Raw genomic sequence first — 13,474 nt, 5'->3', positions numbered from 1 at the left:
TTCAAGCAATAGACTATAAATCATTGAGATTTATTTTTACCTTGATAACTTTTAATTTATGGCATATCACATTCTGATACTCAAAAACTGTCTTTTAACCATATATAAAATGTCCATGGCTATCTTATTGAGTGACTAAAATAGATACAATTGCTTTTTAATTATTCTTACCTGAACTTATATTTCTTTTCTATCTTGTTAACTTGTTCATGTGACACTACAGAAATTCAAATTCTTTTCCTTTCATCTGGAAAAGAAGATGTATTTTAAAAATAAAACTATCAATGACAATGCCAAAATTAAACATCCCAAACAATGTTTAATCCCCAACAAAATAACAACCTCCTTAAGCATGGCATGACCATGTTCTTTGTTAGTGCCATTGCCCATAGGTCCATAACTTTCCATTACCTGTTATTAAAGTTTGCTCTTTCTTTAATATAATTTTGTTCAAAACCTGTTGTATCAATCTTCCTGAACACTGAGTGAGGATGACGGACTAGGAATCTTTCTCTTTAAGAATATTGGTATTTCCCTACTAAATTTGAAATAAGAGCCAATGAAGCTAAGAAATCAACCTGCATGAAAATCTCTGCCTCCATGTTGACATGTTTTGCAGGCTTTAGAATAAAGATGGCCACAAAACAGAAATTTAAGACCAGTGACAAAACTCCCCAGTCCCTGATGTCCTACAAAAATAGCAGCAGCCAGAATTCATGGTCGTCGAAGATTTTTCCAGTTCCATGAAACTATTTCAGAGAATTGCAGCATAAAGTTTTTAGAATAAAGTTTTTGGAGGAAGAAGTCCCTCTGAGAGAGGACTGAAAATAAGTCAATTATAATTTTGTAACAAAGGCAAACTCCAGGGCCATCCCATGAGGACTATGTGAGGAGAACTTGCTGAATACTCTTGGGACAATTACAAAGTTATTTTGGACAAGACTCCTTGTTAGAAAGTTTTTTTTCTTTATATTAGGCTACCTTTTGTTTCTCTGTAACATCTACATGCCTGATTGTTGGCTTCTTTGAAACTTCTACCCGCCTTTCAGAGCCTCTACCCAAAATTCTGCTTTCTGAAGCAGCACTGAACATCTCTATTTGATCCTTAAATGACATCCCTTAAAAATTTTAAAAGACAGATACACCATTGCCCCATAGTCTTCTTATTTCTGGATTCAGTGTCCTTTTTTTTTTTTTTTTTTATTAAGATCTCCCTTCAGGAGCAATTAAACGATTTCTATCTTGCCAGGATCTCTGCCAAACAATCTATTGTCAACTTTTGACATCAGGCTGTATATAATCTATCCCCTTGAAATATCACTCCCTAATTACGTATGACTTATACTTCTTTAAGTCATGTAAGACTGAAAGTTTTTTTTCACATATTGCCTCTTAATAATCTTGCAGTCAAAAGAAACCTTTTGTTTTGCTTTGTTCTGTTTTGACTTTATGTGAATTGTTCCTAAGCTTTTCTCTGTTCTTGTTCTCTGGATTTTTTCTACACCTTCTTCTATATTTTCAACTATTCCTTCCCAGTTTGCAGTATTTTATACTTAGCCTTTTCTTACATTTTAGACTGTTGGCTTTAGCTTATGTTACTATGTTATTAAAATCCCTTCAAATATATTTGGGCATCCTCTGATGTTAGTGGGTTCTTCATGTTTTTGGACATATGGAGGCTATATCCTATAGCCTTCTAAGTTTCCACTGACATAATTTGGGGGCAGAAATAATTCAAAATTGCTTGAGAAAGACTCCCTACAGGTTTATGAAGATCTGTTTATACTTGTTAAATCACTGTAAATCCAGCCTCTTTTTCACAAAGACTCTAAAATGGCTCATTAAAATAAAGACACATTATATGGTAATCTTCTGAATATTACTTTACTCTGAAAAGATTTCAATTCACTTTTCATCTTTCTGGAGTCATCAAATACCTTTAAAAAATCTAAGAAGAGGTGTGCCTGGATGGCTCAGTCGGTTAAGCATTGGACTCTTCATTTCAGCTCAGATCATGATCTCAGGATCTTGGGATCCAGCCCCACACTGGGCTCCATGCTCAGCATGGAGTCTTCTCGTCGTTCTCCCTCTGCTGCTCTCCCTGCCTGCTTGCTCTCGCGTGCTCTCTCTCTCTCTCTCTCTCTCTCAAATAAATAAATAAATAAAATCTTCTTAAAAATCTAAGAAGATATCAGGGGAAACTATCAAATATATTCCAACTCTTATGTATACATAACTACAAAATTAATATGTAAAATAACCTTTTCTGCATTAGTCATTTTGTCTGTAGATAGACTAAATTATCATCTCAGGAACCACTCATATGTGTAAGCCAAATTTTGTGGTCCTAATTCATAAAGCAGAGAATCCAGACAACTCGATGAGATTTTCACAATCTAAGCCACTTATAAACCTCTTATAATCTGCCTCCATAACAGGTATTTCCAACTTCAAGTCTGACCCCTTCATCTCCTTCAATTTGTACCCAACTTGTACTACTCCCACTGCCTGAATAGATCTTGGAGTTTCATGACTCCCTATTGTTATTTATGCCTATTTTATTGACCTGAGTATCTTTCCTACCTATTTATTTTCACTTCTGTACAGGAATTACTTAATAATACCATCATCAATATGCCTAAACTCTTAACTGTTCACTTACCACTATATCAAAATGTAACCTTATATGAATTTCATTCTATAGAATTTAAAACCCAGGGACTTAGCTAGATTTCCTATTAGCATTTCGAACATCATGCCCACCACTCTTGCCCCCACCCCTGTTTAATCCTGATTTCATGGCATTGAAATGCATATGAAAGAGAGGAAGAAAAACAAAGACTAATTGTTTCTCCCAAAGTAATGTATTTTCATCCATCTAAGACTTCGTATTGACATGATGATCACTGAGAAAATCATGAAAAAAAAAATTTAAATTGCATGGAATAAAACCAAGAAGTCATCCTGATGGCAATATCAGTGATGAGATAATAAACCTGTGCAAAAGACGAAAAGATGTTACTCTCATGTGCTCACTCCCATCTATCAAACAATCAGGCATAGCCCCCATTCTCTGCCTCCCTCTCAATACACAGACACGCACATACACACACACACAGTCTGCATTAACTAATGGTGACAGCTTTTAATGAGCTCTTATCCTAATTCTAAAATTACTATAAGTAATAGCACAATATTTTCTATTATACAGGAAAATATTTTTAATCCAGTACTTAAAATCATCATCAAGTTCATCTTTTTAAGAAATGTGATTGTCCAGATTTGGAACCCCTCACCTCAACTTGAATATGACAAAACAAAAACTACATAATTATCTTCTTCTCCTGAATGTTCCTGTTATTTAAGTTTCCATTGTCTTTCTACAATGTTATTTTAATCATTTCATTCCTTTCTTCTTTTGTTTTTGTTTTTGGGTTTTGTAAAAAAAAAACTTTTATTTAAATTCCAGTTAGTTAACATACAGTGCAATACTAGTTTCAGGTATACAGTACAGTGATTCAATACTTCCCTATATCACCCTGTGCTCATCACAACAAGCACACTCCTTAATCCCCATCACCTATTTCACCCAATCCCCCACCCACCTCCTCTTTGGTAGCCATCAGTTTGTTCTCTATAGTTAAGGGTCTGTTTCTTGGGTTGCATCTAGCTCTCTTTTTTCCCCCTTTGCTCATTTGTTCTGTATCTTAAATTCCACATATGAGTGATATCATATGGTATTTGTCCTTCTCTGAGGGACTTATTTCACTTAGCTCCCTGCTCAGTGGGAAGTCTGCTTCTCCCTCTCCCTCTGCTCAGGCCCTCTCTCTCTCCCACTCTCTCTCGAATAAATGAATACAATCTTTAAAAAACGGTGATAGTGGGCATCCCTGTCTTGTTTCTGACTATAGAGGAAAAGCTCTCAGTTGTTCTGCACTAAGGATGATATTAGCTGTGTGTCTTTCATATATGGCCTTTATGATGTAGAGGTATGTTCCCTCCATCCCTACTTTGTTGAGGGTTTTTATCAAGAATGGATGCTGTACTTTGTCAAATACTTTTTCTGCATCTATTGAGAGGATCATATGGTTCTTATCTTTGCTTTATTAATGCATTGTATCACATTTATTGATTTGAAAATACTGAACCACGCTTGAAGCTCAGGAATTAATCCCTTGATCGTGGTGAATAATTCTTTCAATGTACTCCTGGATTTTATTTGCTAGTATCTTGCTGAGAATTTTTGTATCCATCTTCAGCAGGGATGTTGGCCTGGAATTCTCCTTTTTAATGGGATCTTTGTCTGGTTTGGAATCGAGGTAATGCTGGCCTAGTAGAATGAGTTTGGGAGTTTTTCTTCCATTTCTATTTTTTTTTGGGGGGGGTACAATTTGGGAAGAAACTTTTCTTTAAATGTTTGGTAGAATCCCCCTGTGAAGCCATCTGGCCCTGGACTTTTATTTGTTGGGAACTATTTGATTACTGATTCAATTTCTTTGCTGGTTATGGCTCTGTTTAAATTTCCTATTTCTTCCTCTAGTTTCCATATTTCTAGGAATTTACGCATTTCTTCCAGATTGCCCAATTTTTTGGCATGTAAGTGTTCATAATATTCTCATAGTTATTTATATTTTCTGTGGTGTTGGTTGTAATTTCTCCCCTCTCATTCATAATTTATTTATTTGGGTCTTTTCTCTTCTCTTTCCGATAAGTCTGGCTAAGGGTTTATCAATTTTATCAATTCTTTCAAAGAACCATGTCCTAGTTTCTTTGATCTGTTCTACTGCTTTTTGTTTGTTTGTTTCTATATCATTTATTTCTGTTCTAATCTTTATTACTTCTTTTCTGATGGCTTTAGGCTTTATTCGCTTTTCCTTTTCTAGCTCCTTTAGGTGTAAGGTTAGGTTGTGTATTTGAGACTTTTCTTGCTTCTTGAGACAAGCCTGCATCGCTTTATATTTCCCTCGTAAGACTGCCTTTGCTGCATCCCAATGGACTGTTGTGTTTTCATTTTCATTTGTTTCCACGTATTTTTCTATTTCTTCTTTAATTTCCTGGCTAACCCATTAATTCTTTAATAGGATGTTCTGTAACTTCCATGTTTTTAGTGGTCTTTCCATATTTGTGTGTGTGTGTTTGACCTCAAGTTCCATAGTAATACGGCCTGAAAATATGCATAGTATGATCTCAATCTTTTTGTATTTGTTAAAGCCTGAATTGTGACCCAGGATGTGCACTGGGGAATTCTGGGGAATGTTCCATGTGCACTCCAAAAGAATACGTATTCTGCTGTTTTAGGATGAAATGTTCTGAATATATCTGTTAAGTCCATCTGGTCTAGTGTGTCATTCAAAGCCATTATTTCCTTATTGATATTCTGCTTAAATGATCTGTCCATCCATTGATGTAGGTGGGGTGTTAAAGTCTTCTACTATTATTATATTGTTATCAATGAGTTCCTTTATGTTTGTTATGAATTGTTTCATATATTTGGGTGCTCCCAAGTTGGGGGCATAAATATTTACAATTGTTAGATCTTCTTGTTGGATGGACCCCTTAATTATTATATAGTGCCCTTCTTCATCTCTTGTTATAGTCTATGGTTTAAAATCAGACATATTACTTAAACATGATTTGATTAGATCCCATGACCTTTTCTTGTACTTTCTTTTGGGGTAAATTTCTCCATGTTAATGTTTTGCCTAGGTCTTCTTCTCTATGTTAGGAAAGCCTGCTATTTCCTGCTTCTGAGAGTAATGCATTTATGAAGAAGTCATGCAGTGCCCTGGCCCTGGCACGTCAGGAAGTTTTTCTGGTGTGTGCTGTGTGCACTCTGCTGTTGTGTTTTAGCTGCTCTCAGGTCAGTCCCCTACAGGGTTTCTCCTTGCCTGCAGTGGGGAGTTTGGACCTTGTCCACTATATGGCAAGTTTTAATTAGGTATGTTTTGGTCTGCTTGTTAAAAGAAGTTAGATCCTATTTTCCCTAGAGCTGAAGCTTTGCAGCACTCTATGGTCAGTAGACTTTGTGGGTGTGGGGCGTTTGCGCTGGTCTTCTGGAGGAGGACTCACTGCTACTCTGACTCTCAGGCACACCTGCCCTGGTTTAGAAGCACCTGAAGGGTGGGGCTTAGTGAAAGCAACTCTAGCCTGCACTGAGGGTGCTGAGTTCCTCAATGAGGTCTGTCCATGCTGAAGGGGGGTTGGAGGGTGTGGAATAGCATCAGCTGGCTCTCTCTCTCTCGTCCCTGGAAAGGGAAGTTCACATCACCACTGTTCAAAAAGCCCTAACAGAAGAGTGAACAATCTCTGCTCATGTGTCCCAGGCTTCCCTCATATCCTTGCCTTCACCCTATGTCTGAGCCATCTGTTCATCTGCATTGCAGTGCTCCTGTGTTTTATCTCAGGCCCAATGACTGTGTTTCAAAACTCCAAATTTAGGGAGCAAGTGCACCACAGACATGGGCTGATCATCTGAAAGAGCGTCTTACTCTGCTGTGACTGTTGCTGGTTTGTCCCAGAAGGGCAGTCACACAAAGGCACAGGGACTTGGAGTTTGTGGTAAAGTGCAGCAAAAAGCCGGTGTCCAGGTTAGCTGCCTTCAGAGTCTCTCCTCATATGCTAATGAACTGGGCACCTCAATGGTGCCCATGGGCTCTTTTGTCCCCTGAGAGGTGGTGCTACCTCTCCCAAATGCACTCCAAGAAGGGGAACTGCCTGTCCCAGTGTGTCCAAAGGCATCCTCAGACCACATTGTCTGCTCCCAGGCCTCTGCCATCCTTCTCCACAGGAGCATTACAACAACCACCTAGCGATGGTGCAGACTTCTAAAGCTTAAGTCTTTGAGCTCCACTGCTTGTAAAAACTTTCAATAATCAGATTCTCTTGTTTTCCCCGTCACTGTGTTGGGGAAGTGTTTTTCATGTGCAATGCTCTATGTTCTGTTCTCTCTCTCTCTCCCCCCGCCAACTCCACTCTCTCTTCTCTACCTGATCAGGGCTCCTTCCCCCTCAGCAGCACCAGCAATTCTTCTCTCCCCCAAAATCCCATCTCTGCATCTCCTACCTTCTGCAATGTGGCCTCCTTTCTCCCTCAGGTTGTGCAGTTGGTTCTCTCAGTCCTCAGATTGATTTCTTGGGTGTTCAGGATGATTTGATATTTATTTATCATTCTACTCTGTTTCTATGAGTTTGGTTTTTAAATTTCACATGTAAGTAAAATCATACAGTATTTGTCTTCCTCTGTCTGAATTATTTCACTTCACCAAATTCATAGAAACAGTAGAATGATTGTCAGGGGCTGAAAGGTGGGAGAACTGGCTGAGGGTGGTCAAAGGGTCCAAACTTCTAGTTATGAATAAGTTCTGGGGACCTATACAATATAGTATCTGCCTATAATTAATGGTACTGTACTATATACCTGGAAGTTGCTAAACAATAGATCTTAAATGTCCTCACCACCAAATAATAATAATAATAATAATAATAATAATAATAAAGTAACTATGTGAGGTGATGAATTTTTAAACTTTTTATTATGGTAATCATTTCATAATATGTTCATATATCAAATCATCATTTGGTACACCTTAAATATATACAGTGTTATACATCTCCCATCTGAGTATTAACCAGGCCCAACCATGCTCAGCCTCCAAGATCAGACAAGATCTGGAGCATTCAGGGTGGTATGGTAGACCAATGCTATACATTGAACACATCTCTCAACACTAGAAAACGTTGATAACAGCAAAGCCAGTTTTTTTTTTTCAGCGTAACAGTTTTCATTGTTTTTTCACCACACCCAGTGCTCCATGCAATCTGTGCCCTCCCTAATACCCACCACCTGGTTCCCCCAACCTCCCACCCCCCGCCCCTTCAAAACCCTCAGGTTGTTTTTCAGAGTCCGTAGTCTCTCATGGTTCACCTCCCAGTCTTTAGATATTATGATAGAAAGTCAGTACATCTTTTTTCTCAAGAATTTTTAAAATTTTTTTTTAATTTATTTGACAAGAGAGTGATAGCAAGAGCAGGAATACAAGCAGGGGGAATGGGAGAGGGAAAGCAGGCCTCCCGCCAAGCAGGGAGCCCAATGCAGGGCTCAATCCCAGGACCCTAGGATCATGGCCTGAGCCGAAGGCAGATGCTTAACCATGAGAGCCACCCAGGCATCCCTAAAGTCAACACATCTTATATCACATTAGCATAGACACATGTGTTCATAATGAAATGAGGAAAAGCTCATGAACCATTTGCTTGCGTGCTTGTTTGTTTGTTTGTTTCTTTAAATGGAGTTGAATAATGGAGATTTTGTGTCTGGCAAATTTCTGAGATCATTGAAAAATTAACAAAGTATGCCTTGCTTCTGATATATAAAATTTTTCTGAGCAATTTCTCAATCATTAAAATGTACTGCCAGTTGTGACTTTCTAATTAATTTGGCCTTCATTGCACTTCACTCTGCCCATTTTCAGGGGTAGTAAGATTAGTAACATCTGTGGAGACCATACCTGTTTCTCTGAGTGGCTGCTTTGAGGGACTGTTCCTTCAGTGAACATACAGCATGGCCTTGGAGAGAGACTCTGGGCTCTCAGTTCAGATGAATTCATCAAATACTCCTTTCAGAGCTTTTGTGGATGTCAGTAACATGATGAGGTCAAAAATCCACACTGTACAGTTGCATTGTAACAAACATGCAATGTACTATAAAAACTCAAAAATTTAAATAAAATCTCTATTTTAGGGAAAAAAAAAGGTAAAAAACCCTCTTAACAGACTGAAGCTTCCCTCCTAAGAATTGTAGTGTTTGTATGATTGATCAGTATCCAATGTGTTAAAGGGGCCAAAGACTGACCTTGCACTCTACTTTCAGTTATAAGTCATTGGCTTGTTTTCAACTTAGCAAACCTATCTTTCTCTCTGTCACTCTTACTCTCTCTCTCTCTTTCTCTCTCTCCTTTTCTTTTTTTTTTTTTAATTTATTCATTTGACAGACAGAGATCACAAGTAGGCAGAGAAGCAGGCAGAGAGAGAGGAGGAAGCAGGTTCCCCACTGAGCAGAGAGCCCGATGCGGGGCTTGATCCCAGGACCCTGAGATCATGACCTGAGCCGAAGGCAGAGGCTTTAACCCACTGAGCCATCCAGGCACCCCTCTCTCCTTTTCTTATACAACTGTGGAATTGTACTTGATTTTAGAGTCTGCACCATTCCAGCAGAGCAGGAGTCTACATGGAGCAGGTATATAAGGCTACCATTACATTTTCAGCAAAGTTTCCTTGTTTGCACTGAATTACCTATAAGTAAATAAATTCATAAGTAAGCAAGATGCTACCTAGCATTGGGTATCATACTTATGGATAATATTTTTTCAGTTATTTATCAAAGAATGAAGATATTGAGTTTTTTGCTTATACTGTTCCAGTTCTGAGCTACAATATTTTGCTGAATAATTAAAGTTATTCATAAGTAACTTTAAAGAAGAACATTCATCTAATTGAATACAAAAAAAATCTTTCAAGGATTATAACTACAAGGGAGAAAATATATGTTTCAAGATACATGGAGTAACTGACAAGTGAAATTATTTTCTTTGACAAAAGAAAGACAAGAACAACTTTAGGGAGGAGGAGTCAAGATGGCGGAGAAGTAGCAGGCTGAGATGACATCCGGTAGCAGGAGATCAGCTAGATAGCTTATCTAACCATTGTGAACACCTACAAATCCAACGGGAAATCGAAGAGAAGAACAACAACAATTCTAGAAACAGAAAATCGATCACTTTCTGAAAGGTAGGACCTGCGGAGAAGTGAATCCAAAGCGACGGGAAGATAGACCGCAGGGGGAGGGGCCAGCTCCTGGCAAGCAGCAGAGCAACGGAGCACAAAATCGGGACTTTTAAAAGTTTGCTCCACTGGGAGACATCGCTCCAGAGGCTAAACCGGGGGGAAACCCAGGCGAGGTCAGCATAACCCCAGGTCCTGCAGGGTCACAGAAGGACCGGGGGTGTCTGAGTGCCGCAGAGCTCGCAGGTATTAGAGCAGGGAAGCCGGCTACAGCGACAAAGCCGAGGAGTGAGCTCTCAGCCCGGGGTTACCTTGTGCCGGTTGCAGGCTGGGTGAGCTCAGAGCGCGGCCAGAGGCCGCGGAGACGGAAGCGACCGGGCGCTTTTCTCCAGGTTTCAGCAATTGACTGCTTTCCTCAGAGCGCGACTGCAAGCCAGGGAGGTGGGGCTGTTGGGCGCTATTCTCTGAGGGCGCACTGAGGAGCGGAACCCCGGGCTCTTGGCTCCTCCGGGCCTAGAGATTGGGAGGCCGTCATCTTCATTCCCGTCCTCTGGAACTCTATGGAAAGTGCTCAGGGAACAAAAGCTCCCAGAAGCAAACCCGAGCGGATTACTTAGCCCGGCCCCTGGCAAGGGCGGTGCAATTCTGCCTGTGGCAAAGACACTTGAGAATCACTACAACAGGCCCTTCCCCCAGAAGATCAACAAGAAACCCAGCCAAGACCAACTTCACTCACCAAGAACATCAGAATTCTAGAGGAGGAGAAAGCAAATCTTATCTGGACAAAATGACAAGGTGGAAAAACTAACCACAGAAAAAAGAACAAGAGGCAGTACCGAAGGCTGGGGACCTAATCAATATGGACATTGGTAATATGACAGATCTAGAGTTCAGAATGACAATTCTCAAGGTTCTAGCCGGGCTCGAAAAAGGCATAGAAGATATTAGAGAAGCCCTCTCCGGAGAGATAAAAGTCCTTTCTGGAGAAATAAAAGAACTAAAATCTAACCAAGTTGAAATCAAAAAAGCTATTAATGAGGTGCAATAAAAAAATGGAAGCTCTTACTGCTAGGATAAATGAGGCAGAAGAAAGAATTAGTGACATAGAAGACCAAATAACAGAGAATAAAGAAGCTGAGCAAAAGAGAGACAAACAAATACTGGACCACGAGGAGAGAATTTGAGAGATAAGCGACACCATAAGACGACACAACATTAGGATAATTGGGATTCCAGAAGAAGAAGAAAGAGAGAGGGGAGCAGAAGGTATATTGGAGGCAATTATTGGAGAGAATTTCCCTAATATGGCAAAGGGAACAAACATCAAAATCCAGGAAATGCTAAGAACGCCCCTCAAAATCAATAAAAATAGGTCCACACCTCGTCACCTGATAGTAAAATTTACAAGTCTTAGCGACAAAGAGAAAATCCTGAAAGCAGCCCGGGAAAAAAAGTCTGTAACATACAAGGGTAAAAACATTAGATTGGCAGTGGACCTATCCACAGAGACCTGGCAGGCCAGAAAGAACTGACATGATATATTCAGAGCACTAAACAAGAAAAACATTCCGCCAAGAATACTATATCCAGCTAGGCTATCATTGAAAATAGAAGGAGAGATAAAAAGCTTCCAGGACAAACAAAAGCTGAAAGAATTTGCAAACACCAAACGACCCTACAGGAAAAATTGAAAGGGGTTCTCTAAGCAAAGAGAGAGCCTAAAAGTAGTAGGTCAGAAAGAAACAGAAACAATATACAGTAACAGTCACTTTACAGGCAATACAATGGCACTAAATTTATATCTCTCAATAGTTACCCTGAATGTTAATGGGCTAAATGCCCCAATCAAAAGACACATGGTATAGAATGGATAAAAAAACAAAACCCATCAATATGCTGCCTACAAGAAACTCATTTCAAACCCGAAGTCACCTCCAGATTTAAAGTGAGGGGGTGGAAAACAATTTACCATGCTAATGGACATCAGAAGAAAGCTGGGGTGGCAACCCTTATATCAGATCAATTAGATTTTAAGCCAAAGACTATAATAGGAGATGAGGAAGGACACTATATCATACTCAAAGGGTCAGTACAACAAGAAGATCTAACAATTTTAAATATCTATGCCCCTAACATGGGAGCAGCCAACTATATAAACCAATTAATAACAAAATCAAAGAAACACGTCAACAATAATACAATAAAAGTAGGGGACTTTAACACTCCCCTGACTGAAGTGGACAGATCATCCAAGCAAAAGATCAACAAGGAAATAAAGGCCTTTAATGACACAGTGGACCAGATGGACATCACAGATATATTCAGAACATTCCATCCCAAAGCAACAAAATATACATTCTTCTCTAGTGCACATGGAACGTTCTCCAGAATAGATCACATCCTGGGTCATAAATCAGGTCTCAACCAGTATCAAAAGATTGGGATCATTCCCTGCATACTTACAGATCACAATGCTCTGAAGGTAGAACTCAATCACAAGAGGAAATTTGGAAAGAATGCAAATACATGGAAACTAAACAGCATCCTTCTAAAAAATGAATGGGTCAACCAGGAAATTAAAGAAGAATTGAAAAAATTCATGGAAACAAATGATAATGAAAACACAATGGTTCAAAATCTGTGGGACACAACAAAGGCAGTCCTGAGAGGAAAATATATAGCAGTACAAACCTTTCTCAAGAAACAAGAAAGGTCTCAAATACACAACCTATCCCTACACCTAAAAGAGCTGGAGAGAGAACAACAAAGAAAGCCTAAACCCAGCAGGAGAAGAGAAATCATAAAGATCAGAGCCAAAATCAATGAAATAGAAACTAAAAAAAAAAAAAACAAAAAAAAACAATAGAACAAATCAACAAAACTAGGAGCTGGTTCTTTGAAAGAATTAATAAGATTGACAAACCCCTGGCAAGACTTATCAAAAAGAAAAGAGAAAGGACCCAAATAAATAAAATCGTGAATGAAAGAGGAGAGATCACAACCAGCACCAAAGAAATACAAACAATTATAAGAACATAGTACGAGCAACTCTACGCCAACAAATTTGACAATCTGGAAGAAATGGATACATTTCTAGAGACATATAAACTACCACAACTGAACCAGGAAGAAATAGATAACCTGAACAGACCCATAACCAGTAAGGAGATTGAAACAGTCATCAAAAATCTTCAAACAAACAAAAGTCCAGGATCAGGCGGCTTCCCAGGGGAATTTTACCAAACATTTAAAGAAGAATTAATTCCTATTCTCCTGAAACTGTTCCAAAAAATAGAAATGGAAGGAAAACTTCCAAACTCATTTTATGAGGCCAGCATCACCTTGATCCCAAAACCAGACAAGGATCCCACCAAAAAAGGGAATTACAGATCAATATCCTTGATGAACATAGATGCGAAAATTCTCACCAAAATACTGGCCAACAGGATCCAACAGTACATTAAAGGGTTTATTCACCACAACCAAGTGGCATTTATTCCAGGGCTGCAAGGTTGGTTCAACATCTGCAAATCCATCAATGTGATACAAAACATTAATAAAAGAAAGAGTAAGAACCATATGATACTCTCAATAGATGCTGAAAAAGCATTTGACAAAGTGCAGCATCCCTTCCTGATTAAAACTCTTCAAAGTGTAGGGATAGAAGGCACATACCTCAATATTATCAAAGCCAT

Source organism: Martes martes (genome assembly GCF_963455335.1).
Source record: "Martes martes genome assembly, chromosome: 8".
Classification (NCBI taxonomy): Eukaryota; Metazoa; Chordata; class Mammalia; order Carnivora; family Mustelidae; genus Martes; species Martes martes.
The sequence above is the reverse complement of the archived record's forward strand: the minus strand, read 5'-3'. Positions refer to the sequence as shown.